This window comes from Daucus carota, chromosome 4 (assembly GCF_001625215.2).
Source record: "Daucus carota subsp. sativus chromosome 4, DH1 v3.0, whole genome shotgun sequence".
Lineage (NCBI taxonomy): Eukaryota > Viridiplantae > Streptophyta > Magnoliopsida > Apiales > Apiaceae > Daucus > Daucus carota.
In genome coordinates this window covers 585,455-612,971 of record NC_030384.2, presented here as the reverse complement: position 1 = coordinate 612,971, position 27,517 = coordinate 585,455, and the positions used below count along the sequence as shown (strand labels likewise).

Sequence of the window (27,517 nt, the reverse complement as noted above, 5' to 3'; positions counted from 1 at the left end):
AAGAACTTTCGCTACACAGACCTTCGGTGGAGTCACTGACCCATCACTAAGAGAATCATGTTCGGGATCATAATTTTCACTTCCATCTTGGGCCTTCTCATTACTCTTGCGTCTTTTATCCTTTTTTACTATTCCTGCTGCTAGTGTAGGTAATTTTAGAGCGGAGAGAAATTCATAATTCATCTGAACTCTTATAGCCCTTTGTCTTTCATACTCTGTTAGAGGTGGTGGTGGAGGTAAGATTATCTTTGCACTCTGCATATAAAAATTAAAAAACAATTATATATGGCATGTAATATGTACTGGAATAAAATAAAATTCCTAAAAGTCTATCATTTTTTTTATATATGGCATGTAATATTTATGTGATTCTAGAAATTAAATATTTTCTCAAGGAACATATCTAACCTCAACCTCATTTTCTCCCATTGTTTCGTCTTCATGTTGTTTGCTCAAATCCAATTTTCTTTTGGCAGTCAGGCTTAGAAGTCAGAGGTTTATCATTGCTTTCTACTAATTTATTGACTCGTGGCGACTTCCTAGTACCTTGTGGCCATTTCTGATCTGAACCCAATAACTTTGCTTTTTTGTTCTTCTGCTGTTGTTGTAGCAATAGTTGATGAGCCGTGGTGAATTGACGCTTAGGTTGTTTTTTAGCTACAAAAGTGCAAGGGTAGTTACACAAGAGTTCAACGTTAAAATGAAAAATATGGCAGGAAAAAATATTATAAAATAAATAGTCTAGACAAAGTAATATTGTAGCACAAAGTTCAGATACCTAATGTACCTGCAACTAGATTAGGTCTTGGCCTCATGACCACATGCGGCTGCAGTTTTTGTATTGGCTTTACACTCGTGTCAATGACATTATCAATGTACAAATCAATATGGTTTCCATCCTCGGTTAGATCAACTAATCGGTTAAGCTCAATAACACTGGTCAGCAACTTTAAATCTCCCCTGTACCAAAATAGATTCCTCCGATTTCTGAATATTCAAGATCATCTTTGACATGCTCCATGAGTATTGTATATGAAAATCTTTCAATATCAACACCCCATATAACAATCTCTATCCCACCAGCATATTGTGTACTCTGAAATTCACCCTTATGGTGGAATCTGAGATAAATTAATTTTTCCATCCTGTTAAAAAAAATAGAAAACAGATACATTAGACTACAAAAACAGAGTCCACGACACTAAGAAAAATAATAAATAATGAATAAAAGAGCAAGGCCCACAAGTTGCCACAATATTTATTCTAATTAATGGCAAACAGATGTGTTATCATGTTAATATTTCTTTCTAAGCTGAACCCAACTTTTCTATAATACTTGGATATAGGTATGATGTATTGAGAGTTATATACCCAGTTTAAGAAAAAATTGAAACTAATAGTATTTGCAAGGCATCGCTCACTCATTGATTAACTTATATAAAATCCCTTCTCAATATACTTAAACAATCCTGCTGCATTCAGTAAAAATGATTAAAAAAACATACAAACAATACTAAATAACAAGCAAACAGTTAAATCAGTGAGAACTTCACCCATTACAGTAAAAAATTACACATTAATAAGCAAGCAGGTAAATGATCACATTCAAAAATTGAATTTCTGAAAAGCAACAAGTCATATATATTGCACAAAATATCTTGAATTAGAAAATTAGGCAGGTTCTTGGACTGCATCCGTCTCAATAAGCACTTGTCTGGTTGGAACATCATCCCTAGACGAACTAGCCTCTTTATCTTGATTTTCCATTTCTGCACCAAGGTTTGCATTCACTAAGATTACTTCATCCTGATCTTGACCTTCATTTTCATCTTCTATATCGCACCAGCCCCTTGGCAGTTTCGTGATGACATTGTACATCATCTTTTCAACTGGATCTTCTACATAGAATACTTGTTGCATTTGTGATGCCATGACGTATGGATCAAATTTATAGCATTTTCGATTAAAATTGACTCGAGTCAGTCCATATAAATCCTTTTCTTCTTGGTACCAGCAGTACTTGAACAACACTACAACAAATTATCCCCAATAATCAACTTCTACTATCTCTTCAATTGCTCCATAATAATTGACTTCGCTGACCTTTGGGTTCTGATCTTTCGCGCTTGCAAAACTAGTTGTCAAAACCTTCAAAAACACACCACTATTTTGTGTTGTGCATCTAGCATCCCTGTTCTTTGAGTGATATCTGTATCCATTGATTACATATCCACCATACCTCTTCGCTGATCGATTAGGGCCCACAGTAAGAACTTCTAACTCCTTGGAAATATTACCTCTTTTGCCAACCTCTTCCTTCATCCATTTCCAGAAGTCTTCAGTATGTTCCTTGACCCTTTTATATCTTTTCGACTTTGCTTGACTATCAACCAAAGCTTGATGATTTCTACATAAATTAGCTAATTTAAAATTCTATAAAAAGAGAGTAATTCTGTAATAAAACTATGTTAGGAGTTGAAACTTACGCAATCAGCTCCTCTACTTCTTTGTTTCCAGAGTTGAATAAAATATATCGATGCATTGCCGTCCACTCAGATACTTTTAAATGTATAGCTTTTCCATCTTTATTTCTTCTTGTGCCAATATGGTATTCCAACTTTTCAGGACAGCCTTCAATATTTTCAGACTTGGTAATATTTAACCCGCCATTGTTACCCAAGAATCTTGAACAAAATGTCAAGCACTCTTCTTCAAGGTAACCTTCGGCGATGGAACCCTCAGGTTTACTTCGGTTACGCACATATTTTTTCAGTTTGCATAAATACCGCTCAATTGACCACATGGAACGAAGGTGTGCTGGTCCACCATAAGCTAGTTCACTGCATAAGTGAACCAACAGGTGGACCATTATATCAAAGAAAGCATGTGGAAATATAGTCTCAAATAGACATAAAATTTCTACAATTTCTTGTTGCAGCCTCTTTATCTCACTTAAGTCGATCACTTTGCTCCAAACACTTCTTAAAAAGGCCCCAAATCTGATTAAAGGGATGGCAACCACAGGTTTCAGTGATTTTTTAACAGCAAATTGCAATAAATGGTGCAACACAAAATGTGCATCATGACTCTTATAGCCTGAGACTTTTCTCTCTTTCATGTGCACAAACCGAGAGATGTTAGATGCACTACCATATGGCAATTTGGCATTTTTCAGTACCATGCAAAATCGATCTTTCTCATCATTTGTAATGTCAAATATGGAAGCTTTGATTTCAAGGTATTTCCCATCACTTGATTTAACAGGATGGAGGACCTTCCGAATGCCAAGTTCTTGCAAATCTAAACGAGCATTAAGATGATCTTTTGACTTTCCATGAATATTTAATAAAGTGCCAAGTATGCTCTCACAAATGTTATTCTCGATATGCATTATATCGAGGTTATGCCGATGCAAATTCTGACTCCAATACGGCAAACTAAATAATATCGACTTTTTCTTGAAAGGGGACTCGACCCTCTTCCCCTTTTTTCGGCCTGGCTCCTTCTTCTTCTTTCCAAACTCATTCTGAAAATTCGACAACAACTCTTCTATGTCCATTCCGGTTAAAATTCCAAGAGGCATCCCCAATTCGATTTTTCCATCAAACTTTTTTTTATCGAACCTCCATCTGTGTCCTGGATCAAGAAATTTTCTATGGTTCATGTAGCAAACTTTTCTACTATGTTTTACGTACATTGAAGAAGTCTCATAATTGCATACGGGACAACCTAAATACCCCTTCGTGCTCCAACCAGATAACATCGCATATCCGGGGAAATCACTAATTGTCCATAACAGACTTGCACGCAAGAGAAATGTCTTATTAGTAGAAGAATCATATGTTTCTACACCTTCATCCCACAACTCTTTCAACTCGGCTATTAGAGGCTGCATGTACACATCAATGCTATTCTTAGGTGATTCTGGACCAGATATAAGTGTTGATAGAATAAGATTTTCTGTCTTCATACACAACCAAGGAGGAAGGTTGTAATTTACCAGAACAATTGGCCAAGTACTATGATTTATATTCATCGAACGGTAAGGATTGAAACCGTCAGATGCTAGACCTAGTCTGATGTTCCTCTTTTCTGATGAGAAATGTGGATAAAGTGCATCCATCTTCTTCCATGCCTCTGCATCAGCAGGATGCCTAAGTTTGCCATCCATTCTACGTCCAAGTGCATGCCATAACATAAATTTTGAATAATCTGTACACATAAACAATCTCTGCAGCCTTGGTCTTAATGGAAAATATCGCATCACATTTGCCGGGACTTTTTGGGTCATCATCTCCGCTTCATCATCATTTGTGCTTGATTTCTCAACTACAACCCATCTTGAAAGACCACAAGTTCTACATTCTTCTTCCTTTTCAGTTTCACCCCAATATAGCTGTTAGGTCCAATCAGACGTAGAAGGGGGGGGGGGGGTTGAATACGTCGTACCAATTTCTTCGATTTAATTTAATTGCGGATAATCTTGTTTCAGTCCATGTTAAATCAATCGTAAATAAATAACTCCAGCAAGTCGGGAAATATTCTTATATTAGAAATAATCCTCGGGTGCTACAAATTCCAACACAAGTGTCGGCGGCAGAGACTACAATCACTCTATTACAAACTCTCGATAAATACGATCTTCTAATTTAACTCTCGAGAACGTGTATAGTGTGTGCACTTACAAAGTGTGTAGTTATTTTCAAATGAAAACACAAAGCTCTATTTATAGGCTTTCCAACAACTAACCATGGTTAACGAGTTCGTCCTGGACGACTTGAGTTCGTCCTGGACGGATTCGATTTACAAAAATAAATCTATCTCCAAAGGTATTCAAGAAGTGGCGCCACTTTCATATACAGATATATAAACATATATATATATATATATATATATATATATATATATATATGAAAGTTGCGCCCAAGTGCATCCATTCTTCACTGGAGGTCAACTGGTCAAACCCTGCGCCTATACAGTGTCCTCCTGTAGCGTACTTAGAAATTATTTGATAGTGTATGAGAGTTGCGCTGAGTAGATAACAGGAGGCGCAACATTTGACTTTTGGTCAAATGTTGCGCTACCACATACTGTACAGGTGAAGCACTTAGCTGTTTTTCCAAAGGGAAAACTAAACGCAAGTATTGACTTAGTCAAACTTGGCGCTTGTTCACCCTTCACACTGTGTACTCAAAGATTATATACTTAGAAAACATTCTAAGTGGTGGACAAAGTGTAGAGGCGCAAACTTTGACCGGGTCAAAGTTTGCGCTTCAGTTGAAACAGCCGCATAGTTAGTACTTAGTCATTTTTTCCTTTGGACTCTCATTGGCACCATTATATATATATATATATATTATTAATTGTTTATTTAATTACTTGAATTATTTATATTCAGGTAATTCACAATTAATATATATATATATAATAATGAGTTCTTTGGCATCATATTCTGAAGTAGCTCGATTGACTTGATCAATTAATCCGTTGATCGAATCCACTGAATTCTTTCGTACGTCCTGACGTCCTGTGCACTGGTCTGGTTCACGAACGACTCGAACTGAAATAATTCTTTGAATCCTTTGCTTAATAATATACTTGATCAGTCATTCCGGGTTAGGTGTTGCTTCGATAAATTTGATTATAAATAATCAAATTAAATATACTGAAATCTTCTGGTCTTTGATACTTGATCTTCAGACAATCTTGATAGCAGAAACATATTGAACTTTATTCTTCACTGAGGCTTGAACATGTTAATGAACTTCTTCCAGTGGACGGATGCTCGTCTCAGATATCTTGATTGTCTTTGTCTGTTCGTATCGAATCTCCAACCTGTAGATTCCTGTATTATACTTACGTATTGTTTCCTGTCTTTTGTTGTGTTGAGTTATCGTAATTACATTTACATTACATTATGCTTTACAATCTCCCCCTATTTGATTGTTAGAGTTCGACAAGCAAATCCTTTAAGAGGATAACTCAACTGACACAATGAAAAAGCATACTATTTTAAACAGGAAATAATACTAAGTACAGTCTGGATTATTTCTTACATTTTCCAGAAATCAAAAGTAAATACAAGCAGCCATTGTTCCTCTATCCTGAACTAATCTGTCCTTGGTTTCTTGGCTCTTGCATTAATCAGCTTCTGCTCTGCTTTTCTCTTTGCAGCTTCCTCCTCTTTCTTCTGAGTGAGCTTGCTCTCAATTTCTTCAATCCTAGCAGTGATGGTACTCAGTGCCACTTGCTCCAGTGTGTTCTCAGGTGGAGGTTGCTCTAGATTCTTCTTCATCTTCTCTAATGTCTGGACATGAACCATTTTCTTCAACTTCTTAAAGGTGACATTCATCTCCATTCCTTCAATTTTCATGATGATTCTTGATGGATGAGCACGAACCCTTGAAGTGTTATGGACAGTCTCTACAGCTTTTCTTATTTCTAGAAGATCAATCAAATCTTTGAGCACACTCTTGTCTTCTTTCACCACTGATAACTTGACAGCAGCAACAGCACGAATGATTCTTTTGGAAGAGAATTTTCCAATTTCTGTCAGTGGTATAGCAATGGCCTCAGAGTCTTTCTTCTTCTTGAATATCACAGAAGTAGGATTGTAGGTTACAACAGGTGCTTTTGGATTTTCAGGAATTTCAGGATTGAGTGGAGGCAGTGGATATGGTGGTTGACGATTGATTGCTGATAAGTCTAAGTCTCTCAGAGCAGCAAAGTTCAGACGATAGGCATATAGCAGTTCAGCAGTTAGTCTTCCTTTGCTAGTCCTTGAGCACTTCTCCCTGACTTGAGTTTCCAGATATTTCAGTATACGAGGATTGTATGTTGATAATGCTTCATCAGTGAGTCCAATACTCTGAATCATACCATCCTTGAAATACTTGATAACTGATGGTTTGTCATGAATTTCAACTCCAATATCAGTGATCCACTCTTCCACCATATCTCTGAATACTTCATTATGCTTTCTGCCGGTTGAGATGATCTTATTTCTTACCACAAACAGCTCAGTTAAAGATAGATCTCTGAGAAACTGACTTGACACATGCTTGAGTCCATGGCCTTCTCTTTGTAGCTCAAATGACATGTTTACCATCCATCCTCTTCTGGGAAGCACAGCAACAGACACAGTAGAAATGATATCATTTAACACCTCGTGATAATCATGTAAGTCCTTGTAATTGTTCCTGAAGGAGTCAAAGATATCTTTCACTTCGTCATCATTGTTTTCTTGAGTGACCTCTGGAAAATCAAACACTGACCTAGCAGCATCCCACTCATCTCCTTCCTTGTGTAGATTGGCAAGTCTCCTTTCCCTTCGAATCCGTCTTTGATTTTCTAACTTCTCCCTTGCTCTCCTTTGCTCAGCATAATCCTTAGAAACTTCAGCAATGTCTTGTGGATTTGCAATTTCAAATTCTTGAGGAGGGAAGATGTCATTATGATATGCAAGTTCATCAGCAAAGACTTCATTGTCTGGGATTTCTCCTTCTTCCAGATCATCATTTTCAGCACCAACCATCCTTATCACCCTGTCATCCACAAACTCAGGGATGTATTCATCATGACTGTAACTGAATTGATGTTTAAGAGCAGAATCAATCAGTTCTTCAGACACCCCTGAGATCACCCTTTTCCCTTTTGCTTTTTCTGCTGCTCTCTCCCCCTCAGTTGAGTAATCCTCTCTGGAAGGTTGAGATGCCAGCAACTTAGCCTCCAGGGCAGCCAACCTTTGTTCCATTGTTGATTTGATTTCTACTAACTCTTCCCGTAGAACAAGATTCTCAGCTTCTAGATGTTGAACTTTGAACTTTAGAGCTTCAAATTCTGTCACAGATACAGTTGGAATAGCAGATTCAAGTGCAGGTTGGGTTGAGGGGTTCTCACTAGTACGTTCTGCAGGTGTTTCTCTCATTTCACTCAAGACTAGATCACTCAGTTGGTCAGAGGGTTTCTGTATATCAATTTCCGTTGGTGTTTCCCTCTCACTCAAAGATGTTCCAGTAGCCTTAGATGTACCTGCAGAAGAAATCTTCTTAGCCCCTTCTAGAGAGGTCACAGAAGGTGCAATGAAGGTTCGTGAGCCTTCGTCCTCAGTTTCCTCGTCAGATGAATCTGAGTCATAAGAAACAAGTTGCCAACTACTCGAAGGTAGTGAGTCCTTAGTTGGATCCTGAGTTAGAATCTCAGGGTGGGTAGACACAGGGCTCGAAGGATGTGATCCTTGAATTGGCGAAGCACCCTGGTTTCCCACAACTGCCTTTGACGGCGAAAGACTTTGTGACAAGTCCTCTATAACTGGCACACTTCCTGATATGAAGGGCTCAGAAACAGATTGCCGTTCACCTTCGAGAGGTGAAGAGTCCTTTGAAGGATCTGGGAATGTTCCTCGCAGGGGGTAGACAAGGATGTAGAATGTGGCATTTCATCCAAGTTTCCCCCAGAAGCCTGTGAAGGCACTTGACCCTGAATAGGATCAGAAACAACAGTGTCTATCCCTGACATGGACGACAAAGTGTTAGCAACCGTCAATTCTTCAACTGTGTGTGCAACCTCACTATGCATTGTAATATCATGTGGCTGAGGTGGTGAAGAAATAGACATGTCTGCAGTTGTCTCAGGTTCTATTCTCCTTTCCTGACTAGGAGACAGAGCTGCAGTTTCAGAAACAATCTCCTTATGTGGTGCACTTAAGGCACTTTCTCCCTCTTTCTCAGAAATATGAAGTGGTTGGCTGAGGGGTTGAGAAGTTTCTGCTACAATTGTTTGTGAAGTGGTGCCTTGGTTATGAATTTGGGGGATTTCAAATTCATTGGCACTTGTGATATGTGGTGAAAGCTGATTGGAATCCAGAAGATTCTGAACCCATTCAGGTGCACTAAAGGAAAGATTGTCAGAGTCAGAAGTGATACCTGACTGTAGTAGTGGATTGTAAGTGTTGGTGAAGAGTTCGTCAATATCCACCATCACATCAGTAGAAGGTCCAGCTACAGTGGTTTGAACAGGAGTATCCACTTCATCCTCAGAATCAGTGGAATTATCCTGTAAAGAATCCTCTCCGTCAGATTGAGCATTGTTGTCAGAGGATGTTTCAGCATCTTCCACTATCACCTCTTCTTGAACTTGAGAAGTTTGAGTCTCAGGGATATTAGCTTGATGAGATGACTCAGTGACTTCTTCAGCTTGTGTTTCAGGGGCTTCCTCTTCCTGAACCACTGGATCAGCAACATTTTGAATGTGTGGTGGAGGCAAGTTCTGGTTGTTTAAGAATTCTTGCATTGCCTCCGGAAGAACCACATCCTCATTGTTGGTGTAGTTCTGATGATTCTCCAGCATAGATATCACCCTTGTAGTCATGAAGGAGCATATAACATTGTCTATATTGGGATAGACAGCTCTTTCAGCGGGAGTCAGCATCTGGTTTAGCACAATCTGGAAGAACCTAGGATAGAGGAGTATATTTCTGTTTTTCCTTAGGGAGTCCTGAAAAGCTCCCATGATCAAGTGTCCCAGATTGATTCTTGTGTTCTGAGCTATTGCAATTCCAATTTCTTGATTGAAGATGGTAATCCCATGGAACCCTCCAGTTTTTGGTGCAAATACATGAGAGATGGAATTAAAGAAGAAATTCCATTCTCGAGGTAAGTGCTTCACATACATTTTCCCTGGAAGATCACCATTCTCCCTCTGGCAATGAATAGCAAAGAAGAAGTTTGTCCTTTCAGCCCGGTCTGGAACAGCTTCAAAATTCTCTGTTGGAAGTTGCAGAGCAGTGTTCAGGGTATTTTCAGTAATTGATAGTGTTCGTCCCTGAATTTGACAAGTAATACCAAGTACCTGTCCTGCATTCACAACAGAAATAGAAGACAAGAAATCTCGTAGAAGAGATTTGTTAAGATAAACAGATTCTGTCATAGCAAATCTAGCATACGAGAATTCAGACATATAACGAACCCAGCGTCGATAATTCGCTTGCGTAATTAAATTATTATTCTCAACAATTGTGAAATTTGTTTTCGGAATATCAAAATTTGCAGCCATTTTTAATTAAAATTAAAAATGATTATAAATTTCGTTTCACGAATAAAAACGAACAAATTTCAACTTATGTCACGAAAATAATTAATTAATAACGCTCCGTAAAACCCTAATTCCAAGAATTTCAGATTTCGATGAAATTAAAGTATGTTATACTCCTTGAAATTCTAAGAATAATGGTATCGGCTTCGCAAATTATTGATGCAAAAATCACGTACAAAACAGTCCAAGAAGTTCAAGAGGTTCGAAAAACCCTTACGAAAAACAACGATGGATCGTTGATTTTTAGGTATGAAATGAAAGTTCTCGGTGAGGGGATCACGAATCTAGTTCCAGAATCTAAAATGGACAAGGTTTCAGTGGTGATTTGTGAGATGAAAGATCTCGAGTTCGGAAGTTTTAAAAAGTAGTGGAGGTTTTTCTTGCGTGTGTGTATAGGCTGTATATAGACTGAAATAAGATATGAGAAGTAAAGCAAACGCCCAAGTCATATACATATACATAGAGTATGATCGAGGCGCAACTTGGTTAAATACCAAGTTGCCCTCCATGGTAACCACATACGGATGCGCTTGGCGCAACCTTTGAAGTTACAATACTGCCCCTCATACATACACTGTATGAGGCGCAACTTTGGTACTTTGCCGAGAAAACGAGTCATATAGTCAGTATGTATAGACATTGGCGCAACATTTGACTAAAGTCAAATGTTGCACTAGATCTAATATGACTGTTTGAGAAAAGCTCAGAAGAAAAAAAAAATTCTAAGTTCAACTTAGACAAAGCACAAATATGTATACTCTGAGCGCAACTGTTGACTTTCAGTCAAAGTTTGCGCTTGTAACACACATGTTACAGAGTACGGGGAGTAAAAAGTACTCCAAGAGATTATCAATTTGTGAAATGATATCATAATTAGATTAAATAAATTTTAACTAAATTAAGATTTAGTCAACAGATATTTAATTAATTATGCTGCATTCATTTTAATTAAAATTTAATTAATGAACAACTTAAAATTATTTGAATTGCTCCAAATCCACTAATCAAATATAATTAAAATATGAATTAAATAAATACTAATATTCATTAATTGAATATAAGCACTTAAATAATTCAAGAAAATTAATTCTAAATATCTACCACTTAGCAATTAATCACATAATCACATAAACTCATGCAATTCATATAAGTCATGGCAGATAATTAAAACTAATTATCAGATAATTATGTAAAATACTGGATGCACTTTGTAAATTCACAAGTCCTGAAAATATGTACATTTTAAAACTTGTGAACTTACGAACAAATTGCAGTTATTTCTTGTCTAATTAATTAGACATATTTAACATCCCAAGTTCACCAACCAGTCTAGAGAAAGTGGATTCGTCTAGTGGTTTAGTGAAGATGTCTGCAATCTGTTGATCAGTAGGTACAAAGTGTAACTCTACTGTTCCATTCATGACATGCTCGCGAAGGAAATGATACCTGATATCAATATGCTTTGTCCTGGAGTGTTGAACAGGATTGTTGGCAATGGCAATGGCACTCGTGTTATCACACAGAATCGGAATTTTATCCAACATGAGTCCATAATCTTGTAGTTGATTCCTCATCCACAAGATTTGAGCACAGCAACTTCCAGCAGCTATGTATTCAGCTTCCGCTGTAGACGTAGACACGGAGTGTTGCTTCTTGCTATACCATGACACCAACCTTCGTCCAAGAAACTGACAGCTTCCTGAAGTACTTTTCCTATCAATCTTACATCCTGCAAAATCAGAATCTGTATAGCCAATCAGATTAAAACCTGTATCTTTAGGGTACCAAATCCCTAGATTAGGGGTTCCCTTAAGATACCTAAAAATACGCTTAACAGCTATAAGATGTGACTCTTTAGGATCAGCCTGGAATCTAGCACATAAACAAGTTGCGAACATGATATCTGGTCTACTAGCAGTTAAGTATAAGAGAGAGCCAATCATACCTCGATACTTCGTGATGTCAACTGACTTACCAGATTTGTCCTGATCAAGTTTGACAGCAGTTGGCATAGGAGTTTTGGCAGGAGATGCTTCTTCCATTCCATATTTCTTCAGAAGATCCTTGATGTATTTAGATTGGCAGATAAAAATACCGTTAGGCTTCTGAATGACTTGAAGTCCTAGGAAGAAGGACAATTCTCCCATCATGCTCATCTCATACTTGCTCTGCATTAACTTAGCAAATCTCTCGCACAAAAGATCATTAGTAGAACCAAATATAATGTCATCGACATATACTTGTACAAGAATTATATCATCCTTATGCTTTTTATGGAAAAGAGTTTTATCGATGATACCTCTGGTGAAACCATTTTCAAGTAAGAACTTGGAAAGAGTGTCATACCAGGTTCGAGGGGCTTGCTTCAGGCCATAGAGTGCTTTGAAGAGAAAGTATACGAAGTCTTCAAATTCTTTGTCTTCAAACCCAGGGGGTTGTTCAACATAGACTTCCTCTTCCAGATCACCATTCAGGAAAGCACTTTTCACATCCATCTGATATACTTTGAAGTTGGAGTGTGCTGCAAATGCTAAGAACATCCTGATTGCTTCAAGCCTAGCAACTGGAGCATAGGTTTCATCATAATCAATTCCTTCTTCTTGTGAATAACCCTTTGCAACCAGTCTTGCCTTATTCCTCGTAACAATACCATCTTCATCCAGTTTGTTTCTAAAAACCCATCTAGTGCCAACTATAGATTTTCCTTTAGGTCTTGGCACCAGCTTCCAAACTTTCTGCCTTTCGAATTGATTGAGTTCTTCCTGCATTGCAGATACCCAATCTGGATCACTTAGAGCCTCTTCAACTTTCTTTGGTTCTATCTGAGACAAGAATCCAGCAAAGTTGCATTCATTCTGAGTTGCTCTTCTAGTCTGCACTCCTGTGTCTGGATCACCAATAATTTGTTCAACAGGATGGTCTCTACTCCATACCCTTTGTCTTGGCAGATTCAATCTTGATGATTCACCAAAATCATAATTGTGTTGAGTGTGATGACTAGTGGATCCACTTTGACTTACTCCCCCTGAGCTGATGTAGATTCTATTTGATGATCCTCCACTTTGACCACTGTGATCATGATGATCATTTGTATTGTTACCAACACTTCCTCCAGATGGTTCAGGATCAGCATTTCCTTCATTTGTATTAGGTTCCCTTATATCAGCTTCAGGTTGATCTTCTCCTAAATAGATGTCTTCTAAATTCTCAAATTCCAGAGAATCAGATTCATTTTCTTTTTGGAGACTTGGGAGTTTGGTATCATCAAATCTTACATTGATGCTTTCAATCAGTTTGTCGTCATTGATCAGATAAACCCTGTAGGCCTTAGACTCCAAAGAATAACCCAGAAATATGCCTTCTTCAGCTTTGGCATCAAACTTTCCCAAATGCTCTTCTTTTAACACAAAGCATTTTGCACCAAACACATGAAAGTAACTCAGTGATGGTTTTCTGTTGGCCATTACTTCATAAGGAGTCTTATCCAAATCCTTGTTAATCAGGGTACGATTTTGAGTGTAGCAAGCAGTGCTTACAGCTTCAGCCCAGAAATAGATTGGAAGTCTTGATTGACTAATCATAGTCCTTGCTGCTTCAATCAAGGTTCTGTTCTTCCTTTCTACGACACCATTTTGTTGTGGAGTCCTTGGAGCTGAATACTGACGAGAGATGCCCTTATCAGTACAGAAGTCATTAAGAACAGCATTACGAAATTCTGTTCCATTATCTGATCTGATTGCCCTTACTGGCAGATTTGCTTCCTTTTCAATCTTCTTGATATGATCAATGATGACGAGTGCTGCTTCATCCTTTGAATGTAAGAATAATACCCATGTGTATTTTGAGTAGTCATCGACGATCACAAGAGCATATCTTTTCCTTGATATAGAAGGAATGTTGACTGGTCCAAACAGATCCATATGAATCAGTTGAAGGGGTGAACCAATATCAGTCATGCCTTTGCTCCTGTGTGATGCTTTCTTTGACTTCCCTTTTTCACATGCATCACAGAGTCCTTCTTGACGGAATTCTTTCTGTGGCAATCCTCTCACAAGTTCCCTTTTGACTAAAGAGTTCATAGTCTTAAAGTTCAAGTGTGAGAGCTTCCGATGCCATAACCAACTATCATCAGCAGAGGCCTTGGTGTAGAAACACTTGACCTCCCCCTTACTTGCTGAGTCTATGTCGGCTATAAACAAACTTGATTTTCTTACACACGAAGTGTAAGATCCTTGTTCTTCCGGTTCTGGATTAAGCAAACTTCCTTCTGAAAGATTACGTCGTATCCTTTGTCACAAAACTGACTGATACTCAGTAAGTTGTGCTTGAGTCCTTTCACCAGAGAGATATCTTCAATGATGACATTTCCAACTTTCAGCTTACCATATCCCGTTGTAAATCCTTTGCTGTCATCTCCAAAGATTACAATTGGGCCGGTTCTCATTACCACATCTGTGAGCAGGGACTTTTCTCCAGTCATGTGTCTTGAACAACCACTATCAAGAACCCACACAAATGGTTTAGTAGAAACAGGATTATCAACAAAAACTGGTTTAACATGTGCTTGTTCAGGGGTGACTGGACTCTTCTCCTTTTTAGTCTTAGCAGAAGGGCTTTTAGACTTGGAGTTGGGAGTTTCCTTCTTCTTAGAAGGACTAGCAGTCTTTGCCATAGGGGCAACAGAAGGTGCAGGCATATTCATATTCATGGCAGATGGTGCAGAAAAAGATGCATTCAACATGGTAAAACATGCAGACATCATATTCATAGCACATAGCATGCAACCTACTCTACCACATGGCAAATGAACAACATTCATGTTAACAGTATTAGGCATGCTAGAACCAGAATTATCTACTTTAGTCACTTTACAAGCATGAGTAAGATGATTAGTAGAATTGCAATTATTACAAACCTTTCTAGCATTAGAATTCCTAGAGTTGGTGTTCTTAGGATCTAACTTGCCATTCCTGTTGTTCTTCTTTTTGTTGGAACTAGTACTTCCTAATCCAGTTTTATCTGAGTCATCTCTGACTTGGGAATTAGAAGGTACATCATGTGATTCCTGTTTTACTTGAGGCTTAACAACTTCCTCATTTTTCAACTCTTCCTTGATGACAAGGTCTTCTTCTATCAGAGGTTCTGTTTGTGCCATTCTAAAGATAGGGGTCTTGGTGTTCTTCAGAATTTTAGGTATATTTGTTCCTTCAGGAGCATTCTCAGTTCCTGCTGAAACAAATATGCCTTCATTCTCTTTTCTCTTCTTTCTTTTAGCACTTTCCAAAGAACTATAGTCAAGGCCAATAGCAACCTTCTTATCAACCCTTTGACTATCCAAGATCTCTTTCTGTAGAAAAGCAAAATTCTGATAGGCCCTAAGCTTAGTTTCTAGGTCAGCAATCTGAGACCTAAGGGACTCCTCAATTTCTGCACTACACTTCTCCTTATTCTCTAGATATTCAATTCTATCTTTAAGGTTAGTGTTCATGAGTTTCTCTAAAGCTAATTCATCTACTCTTTCTTCAAGTTTAGCTATCTTTAGAGAAAGACTACAGTTATCTGATTCTGAAGCTAATAAACTAGTGTGCAAGTTATACATCTCTTGACCTAGTTCATTTATAGTCTTTTTTATAATCAACAGTAGTCATGTCATCAACAGAAATTTCAGGAGATACCTGAGATGGAGATTCCTCGACAGTGTCAGCCATTAATGCAAATGCATAATTGCTCTGGACAGGTTCATCATCAGAATCTGTGTCATCCCAGCTTTTTCCCTCAGCAATGTACGCCCTTCCTTTGTGCTTGGCCACCATTGCTTCCAACTTAGCTTTTAGCTTCTCATTCTCTTTCTTCAGATCCTCATAAGAATTCTTCTTATCATATGAGTTGCTTCTGACAGGAGCTGCTTTGGGTTTCCTGCACTCTGTTGCAAAGTGCCCTAAGTCATTGCAGTTGTAGCATCTGACCTTGCTCTTGTCGTACATGTTTGGTTTGAAACTGCCAGTACTCTTTGACCCTGACCCTGAGTATCCTCCTTTACCCTGAAGCTTGTTCCCTGAAGCTTTCTTGTACCGTGGGTTCTTCCTGAACTTGATATGCTTGAACCTTGCAGCCATATAAGCCATTGACTTATCTTCCAGCTGCTCCAGCTCTTCTTGAGTGTAAAACTCATCCTCCGGTTCATCAGAAACTTCATCAACTTCAGCTTCTACAATCTCAGTAATGGTAGAAGGATAGTCAGCTTTGATGGATGAACAATCACTCTGAGCAACAGTGTGATCATTGATACCATATTCAACTAATTGTTGATAACCAAAGTATGGTTGATCAGCAATAAGTGCAGTGGTCTTCTGTAAGGCCATACTCTTGGATTCTGTTGATCCACCACCATATATGATCTTTCTCTGTTCAAGTTCCATCTCAAACGTCTTCAGTTTTCCAAACAGCTTTTCCAAAGTCATAGTTCTGAAGTCGCTTCTTTCCCGGATGGTCTCTGTCTTTACAACTAGATGGGGTGGCATCACAAATGAGAACTTTCTGTTAATCTCTTTCTGTGGATAAGTCTTTCCATGCAGGGTGAGTTCATTCAACAACAGCATAAACCTCTCATAGATTTGAGAAATGTTCTCTCCAGGTATTGCCTGAAATGCTTCATATCTGGCAATTAGCATATCGTATCTATTTTCCCTGACTTCTTCAGATCCCTCCATCAATGCCTCAATAGTGTCCCACATCTGCTTTGAAGTTTTCAGACTTAGTATCAGATGTGTCATTGTCTTGGTCATTGATTCAACAATTATGAGTTGCAGATTATGATCATGTGCAACATATTCCTTATCAGTGTCAGTGTATTCACTTTTCTCTTTGGGAACAGACTTCTGTGGAATACGAACACCATTTTCAACAGATTCAGGAATAATCTTCATAGGCACAAATGGACCATTTTCCAGAATCCCAATGAACATAGGATTAGCAACTCTGATGTACAGCAACATCTTCATCTTCCAGTTGTTGTAGTCATCCTTGTCAAATGGAGGTACTTTGATTCCTAACTTGTGTGTCGACATTGTTATCAGATAAAATTACGATTGTACGGACAGCTAGCTTTTCAGATTGGTTACGGATCTCAGATCTGTATATCGATCACCTAAGCTCTGATACCAATTGTTAGGTCCAATCAGACGTAGAAGGGGGGGTTGAATACGTCGTACCAATTTCTTCGATTTAATTTAATTGCGGATAATCTTGTTTCAGTCCATGTTAAATCAATCGTAAATAAATAACTCCAGCAAGTCGGGGAATATTCTTATATTAGAAATAATCCTCGGGTGCTACAAATTCCAACACAAGTGTCGACTGCAGAGACTACAATCACTCTATTACAAACTCTCGATAAATACGATCTTCTAATTTAACTCTCGAGAACGTGTATAGTGTGTGCACTTACAAAGTGTGTAGTTATTTTCAAATGAAAACACAAAGCTCTATTTATAGGCTTTCCAACAACTAACCATGGTTAACGAGTTCGTCCTGGACGACTTGAGTTCGTCCTGGACGGATTCGATTTACAAAAATAAATCTATCTCCAAAGGTATTCAAGAAGTGGCGCCACTTTCATATACACATATATAAACATATATATATATATATATAGAGTGGAGTTCTGTGGTATACTAATACAATTGAGAAATTGGAGTCCCTAAGATCCACCGTTAGATTTTAAAAAGATCCTCTGGCTAAGATTTAATGACAAAAATAGGGCTGACAGTTACTAAGCAATTTTGAACTTCAAGGTGTATCCTGCATTCACCAGTGAAGCACACAAGGACGCTCGATATCAAAAATCCCTCACTTCCGCTGTGTTGAACCCTAGGTCAATCACTGTGTAGAACTAATTTAACGACGGACTAGTGGTTTGCAGGACGCATCAAATTTTGGCGAAAATGAGTTCGGGTATGTCTACGATCTCTTGATTCTGTCCTTTAATTGCGTTGCATGTCGTTTTTCTGGCCACTCAATATCTTCATTTTATGAACTCCGGCGGCCCGATTCACTGGGGTGTCCTGCAGTTGCCGGCTCTATTTCGTGGATACCCTCTTTTTTTTCTTGGGGCTTTGATACAAATAGAAGTGTATGTGTGTTTTTACTAGACATTGCAAGAATATGTCAATTGATGGAGACCTCTACGACCGGGCAATCCTTCTTGATTAATGACTACTTTGGTGGATTTTGGGTCTTGTGTTGTGTATTAGATGCTTAAACTTTTAAGTGCATTTTGTTGTCTTGTTCTGCACTTTGTTACTAATTTGATCATGCAGTTGTGTTGTACTTGATTTTGCATTTGTTATGTATTTTTGAAACGAAGATTCCTAGTTTTAATGTGTCCTGCAGTTTTGTGATATGCTAGACCGAATAAGATACATGTGCTTCACTTTCACTTCACGTTTATTTACTGAACACTCGGCACTGCAAGAATATGTCAATTGATGGAGACCTCTATGACTAGGAAATCCTTCTTGGCTAATGACTGCTTTGGTGGAATTTGGTTCTTTTGTAGTGTATTAGATGCTTAAAATTTTAAATGCTTTTTGTTGTCTAGTTCTGCACTTTATTACTATTTTGATCATGCAGTTGCATTTTATGTGATTCAACATTTGTTATGTATTTTTGAAACGAAGATTCCTATTTTTAAAGTGTCCTGCAGTTTTGTAACATGTAAGACCGAATAAGATACCCGTGCTTCACTTTCACTTCACGGTGGTATGAGTTTTGCAGACAAAATTTGATTTTTTTTTTGAATCAACAGGACTCTTTGTTGTAGCACGATGGTATGAGTTTTTAGCTCACTATGCGAAGTTAACACGCTGAATGTTCTGTCTTCTGTCTCAGATTATAAACCGGACTCTTTTCGTTGTACCTTCTCCATATCAGACTACTATGCGATGTTAACACATTTTTAAGGATGACTTTGTAGTTGAGGAAGGCTCGATGAATATGAAGAGGTGCTGGTGTAGATGTCGAGCAAGAGGAAAAGTTGCATCAGGATCAGTCCTAGAAGAATGATGCTATGGATTCAATAAACAGTTGTTTTTGCCTATATTGCCTACGACATTGTAGCCTGAAAGATTTTTTAAATGCTTCATTATCATCTCCAATGGTTTTTTCCCCCTATTTCCTGTTATCCGGGACAATCTGTTTGTACTTAAATACCTAGAAATTGGAGATTGCACCAATTGGAATATGAACTACTTTTACAAGTGTGATTGACACGTACTTACAAGTGTAATTGACACGTACTTGGAATATGGATGTGAAGTTGATTTTTTTGTAGGATATTGAGTTGTTTTCATAGATAAATTAGATTAGACATTTCGACATATATTCTACTAGTGTGGAGCACAAGCATATTTCCTGGAATTTTAGGAAGTGGTGTAAGTATTAAACCTTTAAAATTTTATGAGTGTCTCACTAACTTTTCGTTTCATCAAAAATTTTATCCTCATATCTCACCATGCTCTTATGAACTTGGTTAGAAAGATATTAATTTTCATCCCCTGTTCTCTACCTTCCTTTAACTTAAAATTGCAGATGGAGTATTAACAAGAAAAGGATTTCATACAGAATAATGGGGGCATGCCCCAGGCAAACGGAAGTAAATATCACTAATAGAACTCCTTTATATACATGTAATCAACAGCTAAAGCTAACATTAATCTAGACTAGTTATAATACTAAACTAGGGTCTTTGCTAATTTGTTTTTTGAAACTAGTACAAGAAAACAATTTTGTTTTAACACTGTTTTACTCTGGCCGCATTTTGATCACATCAGTACGCCCCATTTGACAATGCATGCGGTGGTTCCGCTCTCTCCACACCTGATAGATGGTAATGTTAAGAAACGAGAGTAGCCAATTTAACTCCCCGTCCCACTGCCCTGTTTCGAAGCACTCTGCCTTGAGTGTATTCTCGCCAATCTTGAAAATAAGAAAAGGCCCTCTAAATATCACATTCGAGACATAACTGCATCCCGCAAATCACATAAGTCAGATAAATATAATACCAAACCTGTTCATTCTTCCTTTGGTGAGTAGTCTTTCCTTTAGAGCCAACCACATTATAAAGGAATGCCAGTCCATATGAAACCATGCTGGAAAATTCCCAGAAGTACGAGTGCAGTTCCAAATTTGACCCAGCAAAACGTTCGACACATGGAGCCCATCCCAAGTGATTGCATCTACCTCATGAACTTGAGTATTATGCCTATTCTGCTTTAACTCTAAAAAATCAGAACGGCTTGAACTTGTTAGTAGCCAAATGCCAGTATGCAGACAAAAGTTGATTTTTGCAAAAAGATTTGAACGAACATTACTCTGTAATGATGCTACGAAGAAAAATACATTAGCTATAAAAACTTCCTGCACAAAATTCTTAGGTACATGCGATCTTGCAGTACAGGATTTTAAATGAACAACAAATGCATTGAAAATTCTGCAAAACTTACTTGATTCGGCCTTCTTATCAGACATTAAACACTTGCTATGGAGAAGAGCAGAGAATGATCCAAGAGATGTAGATATTGCCTCAAAATGAAAGAACGAAAAGAAAAAAAAGAAGAAAAAAATGGCTTAACGACTGCAGGACACTACTTCTATGCAATCCCCTGGACACACTCACAGGCAGTTGTAACTGCCGCATAAAGACACTATCACTAAAAAAATGAACGGGCTGGGGTTTTAAAAAATTAAAACTTATAAAACAAAAATTAAATCAAAAATCCTCAGCCATTGGATCTAAAAAAAATGAAGGGTTTAGATTGGGACTCCAAGGACTCCAAAAATTATAGTACTCCATATAACTTTCTTCTATATATATATATATATATATATATATATATATATAAGAAAGTTGCGCCCAAGTGCATCCATTCTTCACTGGAGGTCAACTGGTCAAACCCTGCGCCTATACAGTGTCCTCCTGTAGCGTACTTAGAAATTATTTGATAGTGTATGAGAGTTGCGCTGAGTAGATAACAGGAGGCGCAACATTTGACTTTTGGTCAAATGTTGCGCTACCACATACTGTACAGGTGAAGCACTTAGCTGTTTTTCCAAAGGGAAAACTAAGCGCAAGTATTGACTTAGTCAAACTTGGCGCTTGTTCACCCTTCACACTGTGTACTCAAAGATTATATACTTAGAAAACATTCTAAGTGGTGGACAAAGTGTAGAGGCGCAAACTTTGACCGGGTCAAAGTTTGCGCTTCAGTTGAAACAGCCGCATAGTTAGTACTTAGTCATTTTTTCCTTTGGACTCTCATTGGCACCATTATATATATATATATTATTAATTGTTTATTTAATTACTTGAATTATTTATATTCAGGTAATTCACAATTAATATATATATATATAATAATGAGTTCTTTGGCATCATATTCTGGAGTAGCTCGATTGACTTGATCAATTAATCCGTTGATCGAATCCACTGAATTCTTTCGTACGTCCTGACGTCCTGTGCACTGGTCTGGTTCACGAACGACTCGAACTGAAATAATTCTTTGAATCCTTTGCTTAATAATATACTTGATCAGTCATTCCGGGTTAGGTGTTGCTTCGATAAATTTGATTATAAATAATCAAATTAAATATACTGAAATCTTCTGGTCTTTGATACTTGATCTTCAGACAATCTTGATAGCAGAAACATATTGAACTTTATTCTTCACTGAGGCTTGAACATGTTAATGAACTTCTTCCAGTGGACGGATGCTCGTCTCAGATATCTTGATTGTCTTTGTCTGTTCGTATCGAATCTCCAACCTGTAGATTCCTGTATTATACTTACGTATTGTTTCCTGTCTTTTGTTGTGTTGAGTTATCGTAATTACATTTACATTACATTATGCTTTACAATAGCATACAACTATTTGGACATGCGTGTATCTTTTTATAATCGAGACCCAAATCTCTAATTATATTCTTTGCAGCATTGAAAGACAAGGGAATGTTTGCCTCTGGAAAAACTTCTTTGATCAAGTCTAATATTTCCCCAAACCCCGACTCCGTAATTCCATGAACACACTTCAAGGAATAAAGGCGTACAATGAAACTTAATCTTGAAAAGTTTTTACAACCTGGATATAAGGGACGTTTTCCGTCTTCCAGATGACTATAAATTTTTTTAGCATCTGTATTTGGTCCATTAGTACGATGCAACATCTCTTCTAAATTATCCCCAAAATCTATATCATTCCCTAAATCTATATCCTCATTACTTCAAGAGTTTGGGACGAGGTGCTGTGAAACTTCTACTAACCAGTTTGCATATACTGGAGCAGGACCACTACATATGAGATGATCAAAGATGATATCCTGACCATGCCACTTGTTGTTCTTACAGTTTTTGCAAGGACAGGGCATTTCCTCACCTACGGCCATTTTGACGAATGCATTTTCTATAAAGGCCTTTACTCCATTTATATACCCCTGACTAAACTTTGGAAGGTTAATCCAAATTTCATGCATGTCCACCATCACTACAATTACGACAATCCATATATAAGAAAAAACACATTCACAAAGTTTGCAAGTATAAACTACTTTCTGGACTTACAAAAGCAACACATCAAGCATGCATTTTAACACATCAAGCTAGAAATTAAAACAAAGCAAAATTATGCAGCATGCTTTAACAATATATATATATATGTATTAGTCCTACTGTACTTAACTTTCTATGCAATATTTAAATTGTCATACAAGGAAATAAGCAAGGAAAACAAAACTAGCAGCTTTAATTTCTAAAGTAAACACATAATACACGTAATTAGGTAAGAAAAAGAGAAGAGGTCAATACCTTAAATTAAGCACAAACTTAAAACCCAATTTCCTGAACTCAGTCCTGAAATCAAAGACAATAAATTACAAATAATTAGTTTTCATAAAAAATCAACATAAAAATTCACAAAATGAAATAAAAAAACATACACATAAACTAATCTAACAAGCACACATCAAGGAGGACTTTCAAATAAATTAATCTGCAACATTTATAACTTCACATATAATTTGATTTTCTTGGTATTTAGTAAAGTCTCCTTGATGTATATCATAGGCATTCGGGATTTAAATCTATATAATTAAATTAATCTTAGTACCACTGCATGATCAAGAAAATAAACTAAATGCAATCAGCCTTCAGGAATTCTGTCATGTAAAATCAACTAATAATATTTTTAGTATCTCAAAATCAGTGGTTATTACTTGGTAGAAGTCAAAACTTAGCCCATGAGCAGGAAACCAAATGTTATTTGTTCTACTTTCTACCATCAGCTATTGGTTCCAATCTAAGAGTCAGAGTAATTTTTTCATGAAACTGGGCACTAAAAAGAACTTTTCTGACTAAGTGCTAATTATTATCGAATATGCTTTAACTCATTAAATCTGTGCATTTGTTATTTTTCTGTGCATTGCCACAACTTGGTAGAAGTGACAATGTCTAACACAACTTGATATCTTTATACGTAATAAGCCTTATTATAATAAAAGTAGTATATATTTTATTTGCACAAAAGTTTGTTGATTATCTGCGGGAGGCAGACACTTGATTGAAACTTTACCATTGATATCATCAAAAATTATCTTAATCACATAGCTCAGATTATAAGACTAAGAAATCAAGTATGAAAACTAGATTTAATAGTATGTAATAAACATATAGACTATTGGTTGGCATTAAAGACTTCATTCATGCAAAATCCAACCATTATAGTTTTAATATGTCAAAAGGACAATGCATTAATCAATATTTCAATTACATACACAACCAAAAACTCAGTATTATTAGATTATTTCAATTCTGTAGTGCTATAGTCTGAGCTATCTTACTAAGATCAATTTAATCTTGCTAAAAAAAAATTACTACATTCAGTAAAAATGATTAAAAAAACATAGAGAAAAGGTGCTTCAGAGCGAACTACCAAGTATTGTAAAAAATAAATCCTACCATTTAAGAGAGATCAAACTAACATATATCAACTAAATAAACACACATCAAGTAGTTACATATATGAGAGAGAGGGGAGAGGGAGAGAGAGAGATATGGGGAACAGGAGGAGGGAGAGAGACTAACCACAGCAACCTCCAAGCCTCAACAGCAAGCTTCTCCGTAAGAGTTTGAGTTGCTACATTCACAATCTTGTTCTTCAAGTGTATATATCAACAAATCAATCAATAAAAAAACAAAAATATACAGACTTATGAAATTATATACAAATATACCGATTAAACTTACTAGAAATAACGTAAACAAAACCCCTAATTGAAAATAGGCTTGAAGTGCAAACCCAACAAAGAACACCTGAAATTAAAGAGTAAGACAGATGTTAGATGAAGTTTAAGGGATTATGTGTAAGAAAATGAAGTTTAATGAAGAACCAAAGCCCTAATTGAAGATCTCAAGCCTCCGCCTCCAATTCAATTGGCCCTAATTAAAAATACAAATCCCAATTACATACTAGAGAGTGAAAGTCCTGGCGACAGAGAGGTGGACAGAGAGGTTAGCACTGAGAGAGGTGATTAGTCGCAGAGAGGTTAGTACGGGTAGGGATAGAAGAGTCGAAGTGGGAGAGTGAGAAGTCTGTGGAAATGTTAGTGAAAATTTGGGCGGAATTTCTCGAAATGTTACCCGCTTGTTTTGTAAAATGCACGAGTCTGAAAAGGGTCTAAATTTATTATATTTATATATATTATAATAATTTTAATATATAAACTAATAAACAAAAGTCAAATAATTATATTAGGAATATTTTATTATTTATATATTTTATTACTTTTATAATCATATATTGACACTTTTTGTCATTAAGACTTATATATTTGTTCTCATATAAAAATGAGGTGAATTTGATATTTTTTTATTTTTTTTATATTTATAATTCTATATCATTTTTTTATATTTTACTACTTTAAAAATGCTATTTTAAAATTTTAAGTTTTATTATATATAAAATTTGTGTATCCTCATGTATCTCATTATTCAATTTATATATCATCTCAAATTCTTGTAAAATTAATTTAAATAAATATTTAATCTTTTTTTTGACCAAAAATAAATATTCAATCTTAAAAAATATTTATTTCCGTTTTAATACTCTAAGCTAACACTTTAGAAGTATGTTACAAGCTGAAACACTTTGTAGCTAATGTAACACCACATTTTGAGCTAAGGTAACATAAAATATACAACGTTATAATAGATCCTAAGGAGGATAGCTAAGGTAACATATTGGGGTAACATTTCTCTAGTGGGTGTTGCAATAGGTCATTTATGGTGTAGTGAAAGTTCTTAAATAGTCTCTCGTCATCACCATTCGAATCGTAGTAATATTTGATTAGCATTGGATCAATAAAGAGACAAGATTTTTCTTTCTCTTCATCAAGGGTTTTCCACAAAAAACTGTATCAAATGGATTGGTGTTTATAAATTTCACAATCTTGGCAACTCTTTTAACATGCAAATCAACATTCAATTAAAAAATTAATTATACCTTATATATTGATCAGCCTGAGCATCACTCAAGTTTTCTGTATCTAATTGATTCACTACAAAGAATTAAAATTGAGTAATCAGAATTGCGATTGAATTTTTATGAAAGAACTTAAGGAACAAATCATAGAAATGATACCTATGTCGCTTTCTCCAGCGAATCGAGCTGTTTTCCTCATCTTGAATTGTAGTTGGGTTCTCCCTTTTGGTGCTTTTTTTAAAAACCCTGATTACTTTAAGAAGCCAAGCACTCCGTATGTGATGGTTTTAGACAGAGTTGTACAAATATAGACAAAATTGACAACTTTTAGAACTTCTTAGTACCGTATGTCTGATACATTTATTGATTAGTCAAGGGAATCTTATTTATGAAAATATACCTGTGTATTAATATATCTTTTTATACGCTATGATCCCTAAATAAACCAATTTTTTCAAGAATATAATATAGACATTAAATTCAAAGTACAGTTCGTCATTTAATACACGTGTTTGTTCTCTTCATTAAATGATTAATGCTGAATAATCAAAATCACATTTTGTTCTAGATTCTTTACCGTGTTCATGAGAGCATTTATTTTGGTTTTTTGGTTCGATATAGATGTCGTTTTTTTAATCTTAGTTGGAAAACATGACATTAAATTTTTTTTTCAAGGTTTTATTTCAGATTGAACAAAAATTAAAAGGAAAAAACCAAAAGCTCTTCTTCATGGTGTTCACGAAGAATCAGTCCATTAAAGGAGGTTAAAATTGTGTTACTTGAATCTTTGTGTTGAGATTTTTTCCTTTTGTTTTCTCTGATTTAATGTCCTGTTATGGTAGTTGACTATAAAAATTCCAATTTTGTTCTTAATATACATAAAGGTGTTTTTTTAATCTAGTTGAAAGAGTAGAACATTAAATTTTTTGAAAAGTATTTTAATATTTTTTAAAATGATTAAGACCGAGCATATTTTTATATTATTTTTAAAAACATTTTAATATCGTTCTGGATTCTAGATGATGTTCATGAGTAGAATTTTAAATCATTTTAAATATTGTACGTGTATTTTCCTTTTTGATTTTTATTGAAGAAGCAGCACATTAAAATTTATAATAAAAAAATTGTATTTTTAAGTAATTTATGCTTATAGGAAAAGAACTTTAGGAAAAATCCGAAGTATTGATAAAAAAAAAAAGGAAAAATCCGAAGTAAAGAACTTCATTACAAACTCAGAAAATTATCCGGCAAAAATAAGAATATAACAGTTATGCTCACAGTTTTTTTCACGGATCACCACAAATATATGCACACCAAATGCATAATGCAGATTTTGTAACAAGTCATTTTAGTTGATCAGCAAATTTGCTTGATCATTCATCTTCTTAAAAGAATTCTTTAGAGACTCCAATCTCTCATCAGGAACATCATTGTTAGTTGCATGCATAATGTGCAATAACAAGGTCTGCTGAATTGACTAGTAAGAGGTTAAAAGAGATTCCAGCAAGGTGTGTTTCCCCTGAAAAACAAAAGTTAAATATTTTTAAAAGACAAGAATTTACCAAACACAAGAACCCAAAGCAGAAGCACTGGTAACATCAAAGCTTACTGGGTTATTTTCATGTATGGTTTTATCTCTGCCGCTCTTCGAAGTGGTCCCCTGTTAATACATTTGTAATAAGATAAATTGAACCAACATAACAAAGAAGAACAACAAGAAGATAGTTCGAACAAAAGAAATAATTATTTGACCTTTTCGAATGTTTTTTTTGAATTGCCTTGCTGTTCTGGACTAGCACTGCGGATTTCAGTTGATGGCATCGTAACATCAATTTGGTTTTCTTCCTTTTTAAATTTCCATTCTAGACCTTTAGAAGTGAACTACGTAACCAAGCATA

General features: G+C 36.2%; 1 long non-coding RNA gene across 2 annotated transcripts; it reads right to left on the bottom strand.

Moving 5' to 3' along the window:
- Nucleotides 1–26: 26 nt before the first annotated feature.
- LOC135152011 (uncharacterized) lies at nucleotides 27–25,108 on the bottom strand. Of its 2 annotated transcripts, XR_010291073.1 has the most exons (7): nucleotides 24,609–25,104; nucleotides 24,386–24,451; nucleotides 24,224–24,294; nucleotides 22,949–22,993; nucleotides 788–1,145; nucleotides 409–657; nucleotides 27–255 (listed from the first exon to the last, which is right to left on the bottom strand). It is a non-coding gene; the product is annotated as an uncharacterized LOC135152011 (long non-coding RNA). The 2 variants fall into 2 exon arrangements; XR_010291072.1 differs by lacking the exons at nucleotides 27–255; nucleotides 409–657; nucleotides 788–1,145 and adding an exon at nucleotides 22,011–22,628 and having other exon boundaries at nucleotides 24,609–25,108.
- Nucleotides 25,109–27,517: the final 2,409 nt, after the last annotated feature.